The following is a 7,867-nucleotide window of genomic DNA, read 5'->3' on the forward strand; positions in this document are numbered from 1 at the left end:
TGCAGACATAGTAATGTAATTTTTTTTTGACAGAGTGAAGTTTTTGAAGTTTTTGAACTACCTCTGAAGCAGCCTTGTTGTAATTCCTCTGTTAGAGGAAGTATTGTTAATGAATACAAAGTCCCTTTTGTTGTGCGTTGTTGAAACTCTGTTTTTAGAAAATATTTTTTTTGTTACGCTGCGTCAAAACAGAGTGTTGCTGAAACACCGTTGCTGAAACACTGCATTCAGCAATTGACGAAACTGCGTTGCTGAAACACCGTATTCCGCAAACGATTTTTAGTTTTCCGCTGTGTAAAAACAGAGCATTTCTCTCTGTTTTTTTGTTTTGTTTTGGAATTTAGCAGAAAATTCCCAACAGTGGTATCAGAGCTTGTCCAGGCTCTTTGAAGGTGTCAAAGAAGCTGAAGGAAGGATTTCTTGCTGCAGCAGCTTCTCCAGCAGAGTGAAGACTCAGTCAAAAATCCAAGGTATTTCTCAAGCTAGTTTTCTGTGTTGCTGTTGAAGACAGTCAGTTATTTTAATACACAATCAAGTATTTTGAAGAGTGCAAGAATTGCTGGAGCTAGCACTAGCATGGGTATTTTTAATACTCAACTCCCACAGTTTAACGGGAAAAACTATGACTATTGGGCCATAACCATGAAGGCTTTACTTGCCTCACAAGATTTATGGGAATTTGTTGAGGATGGATTTGAAGAACCAGCAGATGAAGAAGAGTTTAATAACTTAACTCAGACAGAGAAAGATCTGTTGAAGAGCTATAAGAAGAAGGATTCAAAAGCCCTCGTATTTTTGTATCAAGCAGTGCATGAGAGTGTGTTTCCAAGGATAGCAGCAACCAAGACATCCAAAGAAGCATGACAAACTCTCAAGACAGCCTATCAAGGCATGGAGAAAGTGAAGACAGCAAAACTACAGTTGCTGAGGAGAGATTTTGAGAATCTATGCATGAAGGAGTCAAACAATATTGATTCATTTTTCACACATGTCATTGGTCTGATCACACAGATAAGGTCTCATGGAGAGATTCTTGAAGAAATGAGGATTGTGGAGAAACTATTGAGGATCCTACCCTCAAAGTTTGATGTGATTGTCACCACCATAGAAGAGACAAAGGATCTCACAAACTTCTCAGTTGATGAACTACATGCATCACTAATAACACATGAGCAAAGATTGAGTAGAAATGAAAACTCATCTCTAGAACATGCCTTTAAAACCAAGATGTCCTTTGGAAGAGGAAGAGGTCAAGGCAGAGGAAACAAGAGAGGAAGAGGAAGAAGCCAAAACAGAGGTGGAAGAAGCAGTGCAGCAAATGCTCAAGGAAGAGGCAGCAATCCAAATCAGAACCAAGGCCAAGGCAGCAGCCAATAGAGGACAAAGGTATGAAAAATCCAATGTCCAATGTTATTATTGTAAAAAAATATGGGCATTATGCAAATGAATGTAGGAAGAAGTAGCATGATATGAGTAATAGAACTAGTGCAAATTTCACTAAAGAAAATATCAGCCAAAACAATTTGTTTTTAGCCTATAATATTGTTGAAGAAAAGAGTGAAGATGTATGGTTTCTAGACTCCGGTTGCAGCAACCATATGATAGGAAACATAGCCATGTTTTCTATGTTAGATCAGAATGTGAAGTCACAAGTCACACTAGGGACTGATAATAAAGTTTCTGTTATGGGAAAAGGAGAAGTAAATGTCTTAACAAAGAAAGGTGAAAAGAAAACCATAGCAGATGTTTATTATGTTCCTGGAATGAAATGTAATCTCTTAAGTATTGGACAACTTGTTCAAAAGGGTTACAATGTTTTCTTTGTGAATGATGTATGCACCATCATGGATAGAGCACCCAGCAAACAATGTATTGTTGAAGTAAAGATGACAAGGAACATGATGTTCCCTCTCAGAATGAAGGCAAATTTGAAAAATAAAGAAGTGATTGCAGCAGTGACTCAAGAGGCTTTCCAAAGCGAACCAAAGGATGAAAATTGGTTGTGGCACTTGAGATTTGAACATCTCAATTTTGGAGGTCTTAATTTGTTGAGTAGAAAAGGAATGGTAAGAGGATTACCATTGACAGAAAAACCGGAAAGACTTTGTGAAGGTTGTATCTTGGGGAAACAACACAGAGAAAGTTTTCCATCCTGGAAAAGCATAAGGGCAAAAGCACCCTTAGAGATTGTCCACTTAGATTTATGTGGACCAATGCAAACTTCATCACTTGCAGGCATCCACTATATTCTAACATTTATTGATGATTTTACTATAAAAATTTGGGTTTATTTTCTGAAGAAAAAAAGTAAAGTGTTTGAAAGAATTTGCAATTTCAAAGCACTTGTAGAAAACCAAAGTGGGCAGCATATCAAAGTTCTAAGAACTAATAGAGGAGGTGAGTATATCTCCAAAGAATTTCTACGTTTTTGTAGAGAAAATGGAATTCATAAGCAATTTACCACTAAGTACACCCCGCAGAAAAATGGAGTTGCCGAAAGGAAGAATAGGACAATAATGGATATGGCGAGGAGCATGTTAAAGGCAAAGCATTTGCCAAATGATTATTGGGCTGAAGCTGTACACTGTGCAACGTACATTTTGAATAGATGCCCTACAAAAGCAGTCATGAACAGAGTGCCGGAAGAAGCATGGAGTGGGAGAAAGCAATGAGTCACCCACATGAAAGTTTTCGGATGTGTAGCTTATGCACACATTCCAGATCAGCTAAGGAAGAAGTTGGACAACAAAGGGAAGAAATGTATTTTCATTGGATACAGTGAAAAATCCAAAGCTTACAGGTTGTATAACCCATCCACCAAGAAGTTTTTTGTGAGTAGAGATGTTCAGTTCATTGAGGAGGAAGCTTGGGATGGAAGCATAGAGAAAACAAGGAATGTTAAAAAATGTTTGTCTCATGATGAAGATGATGAGGAGATGGCTGAAACACTCCAAACAGCAGCACCAACACAAGGGCAGCAAGAGACACCCTTGAGGAGGAATGAAAGTGCTTCTCCAAGCACACCACAAGGAGGAAATTCAAGTGCTTCTTCAAGCACTTGTACACCAAATGAAAAAGGTAAGAAGTTTAGAAATTTAAGTGACATTTATGAACAAGAGGAAACAAATGAAGGTATGAATTCTTTGTTTGCTTTATCTTATCATGTTGATGACCCTATTCATTTTGAATAAGAAATTAAAGATAAGAAATAGATAGAAGCTATGGATGAGGAGATCTATGCCATAAAAAGAAACAAGACATGGGATTTAGTTGAACTACCAAAAGGAAAGGAAGACATTGGAGTTAAATGGGTTTACAAGACCAAGAGTAATGTTGAAGGAAAAATAAAAAGACACAAGGCAAGACTGGTTGTCAAAGGATACAAGTAGTAGTATGGGAGAGACTATGAGGAAACTTTTGCACCGGTTGCTAGAATGGAAACAGTGAGAGCAGTGCTGTCCATAGCAGCACAAAACAAGTGGAAAGTTTACCAAATGGATGTGAAGTCAACATTCCTAAATGGAGTGTTAAAGGAAGAGGTTTACATTGAACAACCTCTAGGCTATGAAAAGAAAGGCCAAGAGCACAAAGTGTGCAGATTGAAGAAAGCTCTTTATGAGCTGAAGCAAGCACCAAGAGCGTGGTACAGTAGGATAGATTCCTATCTACTGGAAAATGGATTTGAAAGGTGTGAGGGAGAACCCACCCTCTACATCATAGAAAAGGATGGTAAAATACTAATTGTTGTGTTATATGTTGATGATGTTATTTTCACAGGTAATGATGATTATCTCATTGGAAATTTCAAAACAGTCATGAAAGAAGAATTTGAAATGACTGACATGGGTTTGCTGAGATACTTCTTAGGAATAGAAGTAGAACAAAGTGAAAATGAGATTTTTATCTCACAGTCAAAATATGTTAATGAAGTGTTGGAAAGATTTAATATGTAGGAGAGCAAAGCAGTAATCACTCCCACAGTGATGGGATTAAAACTCAGCAAAGAGGACATCAGCAAGGATTTTGATCCTAGTTTGTATAAGAGCATAGTTGGCAGCGTCATGTATTTGACTGCAACTAGGCCGGACATAATGTATGTTGTTAGTCTAATTTCCAGATTCATGGAGAGGCCAAAAGAAGCACATTGGCAGGCAGCAAAAAGGATTCTGAGGTATGTTAAAGGTACTAAAAGGTTTGGCATTTTATATACTACTTCTGAATGTTCAGATTTAATTGGATACACTGATAATGATTTGGCTGGAAGTGTAGATGATCGGAAAAGCACATCCGGTTATGTTTTTCACATGGGTTCAGGAGCCATTTCATGGGCTTCTAAAAAACAGCCTATTGTAGCATTGTCTACAACAAAGGCAGAATATGTGGTAGCTACAGCAGCAGCATGTCAAGCAGTTTGGATGAGAAGGATGTTAAGGAGTCTATGCCAAGAGCAAACAAAAGGAACTGTGATTCTTTGTGACAACAGTTCAGCTATTGCATTATCCAAGAATGTTGTGTTTCATAAGAGAACGAAACACATTGACACAAAGTTTCATTACATCAGGGAATTGGTAAACAATGGTGAGATTGTTTTACAACACTGCAGGACTCAAGAGCAGGTTGCAGACATTCTAACCAAACCATTGGGACAGAAAAGTTTTGAATTTTTGAGGAAATGTCTGGGTATGACTGATAACCCAGTAGTTGAAACTAAAGGGGAGTGTTGAAATATTATTTTCAACTACAGGGCCATTCCTTCGCCATACCCCTGCAATGATGTATCTGCCATTAAACAGCTGCAGCACCATTCCTTGCCTGAATTCACCATTACGCAGCGATTTATTACAGAATGGTGGTCATTCACGGAATGGTGGTAATTTATTACAGTTGGTAAAAATAGTAAACACCAGGTTTTACTGCGGACATGGAGAATGTACCGCAACATCCAGAAATTTCAGGCATTAAACTTATCTATCTACCCCTCCATACCTCGATTTTAACTTCTAGTCTTGTCATAAAATTTCAAGTAGTTTTTTTTTTACAGCACACGCAATTTTTTTTGGTTGCTGTATATGAAATGTAATGTTTTTTTTTCTGTGTAGCTAGAGCTGACTAGAGACAAAATTTTATTTTGTAATACGCAGCAGCACGTATGTATGAATGAAAAATTTACACACAGCAGTGTAAAATTTTTCAAGAAAGAAACAGAGTGTTACAACAGCGTTAATTTTTTAACTGAAACAGAGTGTTTTGTAGATGCACAGCAGTGCAGACACAGCAGTGAAAAAATAGTGTGTTGATTTTTAGAGGAGACAAAGTATATTGCTTTCTGTAATGTACAGCAGTGCAGACACAGTAATGTAATTTTTTTTTTTTACAGAGTGAAGTTTTTGAACTACCTCTGAAGCAGCCTTGTTGTAATTCCTCTATTAGAGGAAGTATTGTTAATGAATACAAAGTCCTTTTTGTTGTGCGTTGTTGAAACTCTGTTTTTAGAAAATGTTTTTTTTTGTTACACTACGTCAAAATAGAGTGTTGCTGAAACACCAGTTTCAGCATTGCTAAAACATCGTTGCTGAAACAGTGCATTCAGCAATTGACGAAAATGCGTTGCTGAAACACCATATTCCACAAACGATTTTTAGTTTTCCGCTGTGTAAAAACATAGCATTTCTCTCTGTTTTTTTTGTTTTGGAATTTAGCAGAAAATGCCCAACACGACAACCACTGCAAACTGCTGCACTAAAACAAGTTGATGTGTTCGATCTTTGTCAAGTTACCGAGGGACTCCGGAAACCACTGCAAACTGCTGCACTGAAACAGGTTGATGTGTTCGAGCTTCGTCAAGTTGCCGAAGGACTCTGGCAACCACTACAAACTGCTGCACCTAGACAACGTGATGTATTCGAGCTTCGTCAAGTTGCCGAAGGACTCCGGCAACCACAGCAAACTGTTGCACCGAGACAGCTCGATGTGTTCGAGTTTTGTCAAGTTGCCGAAGGACTCCGGCAACCTCTGCAAACTGCTGCACCCAGACAGCTTGATGTGTTCGAGCTTCGTCAAGTTGTCGAAGGACTTCGACAACCACTCCAAACTGCTGCACCCAGACAACTCGATGTATTCGAGCTTCGTCAAGTTGCCGAAGGACTCCAGCAACCACTGCAAACTGCTGCACCAAGACAACTCGATGTGTTCGAGCTTCGTCAAGTTGTCGAAGGACTCCGACAACCACTGCAAACTGTTGCACCAAGACAGCTCGATGTGTTCGAGCTTCGTCAAGTTTCCGAAAGACTCCGGCAACCATTGCAAACTGTTGCACCCATACAGCTCGATGTATTCGAGCTTCGTCAAGTTGCCGAAGGACTCAGGCAACCTCTGCAAAGTTCTCCACCCAAGTAGCTTGATGTGTTAGATCTTCGTCAAGTTGTCGAAGGAATCCAGAAACCACTACAAACTGCTGCACACAGACAGCTCAATGTATTCGAGCTTCGTCAAGTTGCTGAAGGACTACGACAACCACTGCAAACTGCTGAAACTAGACAACTCGATGTGTTCGAGCTTCGTCAAGTTGCTGATGGACTCAGGCAGCCTTTCCATATTCCAGCACTCCAGCAGGTTCATGCATTTGAGGTTCATCAAGTTACTGAAGGATTTTGATAGCCTTTCCAACGACCAGCACTCAGACAGTTGCACGTGTTGAAGGTTCTTCAAGTTACCAAAAGAATCTGGTAGCGCTACCAGGTTTGGGCATCTTCCAAATGCCAACACCTTTAGACACCTCATCTGGCAAAATTCTTCTGGCAATTTTTTGAAAGAAACATCGTCGAGCAAAAACCGTTCGAGGTGGGTTAGCTGCCCTATGGATTTTGGAATCTTGCAGATGATACCATAAATCTCCAACTCCCTCAACTGAATAGGTGCCTGCAACATGCGTTCAAACTGCTGTTAAAAATGTTCAAGTGGATGATTGTCATCTAGGCATCTCTAACAAATCCTTCCGAGTCCATTGGTGCAATATTAACTACCAGAAACAAACAAACTCCAAATTACCTGCGATCTACCTCGCCACAGTGCTTCGAATACTGTCCCATACACCTTCAAAACCCTTAAATTCTTCACTGGAATCCAGGAAGGCAGGTAAGAATATGGGCAGTCATACCAAGAAAGCCATAGGAGATTTGGGGAGTGCGCCCTCCGCAAAACGTGCTCCAAGAGATGCCCTCGAGTCTGAATAAGTTGCAAATGGGTGATACCAATACCAAGAAAACGATAACGTGTGTTTTGCAATCTATTGTGAAGCTCCATCACGCGGTTCCCGAACAGGTCTCCACTCCTTTGGCACCATGAATCCGTATCATTATTAAGAAAGATTCTAATTCCCCGCACTTCGGTTACTCCCTGTCCATTCTCCATAAATGATAAAAAAAATTGACACTTTATACATACTTTTACAGAAAAAATTTAAAAACAATAAATGATAACACTTACAGATGGTTGTTGCAGAAAATCATGAATGTTTTCTACTGGATGTGAAAAACAGCGAGGCAATTCACCCCGCGCAATGTCCCGTCCCAAATCGCGGAGCTGATCATGCATCTGTATACACACTATCCACATCAACCAAACATTTGCTCTCTAGATTTTGAAACCCCAACGAGCCTTGCCAGTACAGATCGTCCCATATTCGCACGCTGATATCCCTCCTTTCTCCTATGAAAAAGCAGGCAATATCTAAAAACATTTCCTGTTCCTTTGTATTGAGTGCATCATAACTGATTTTTAATTGCTTCTGTATATCATCTGGTAGTTGATGTACTCAGGAAAGTGTATCCTGCCAAAAAGATATATTGTCATTTCTTCCTAATAGGAG

This window comes from Pinus tabuliformis, chromosome 3_2, assembly GCF_031772625.1.
Source record: "Pinus tabuliformis cultivar Carrire ecotype Pingquan chromosome 3_2, CPIR1, whole genome shotgun sequence".
NCBI lineage: Eukaryota > Viridiplantae > Streptophyta > Pinopsida > Pinales > Pinaceae > Pinus > Pinus tabuliformis.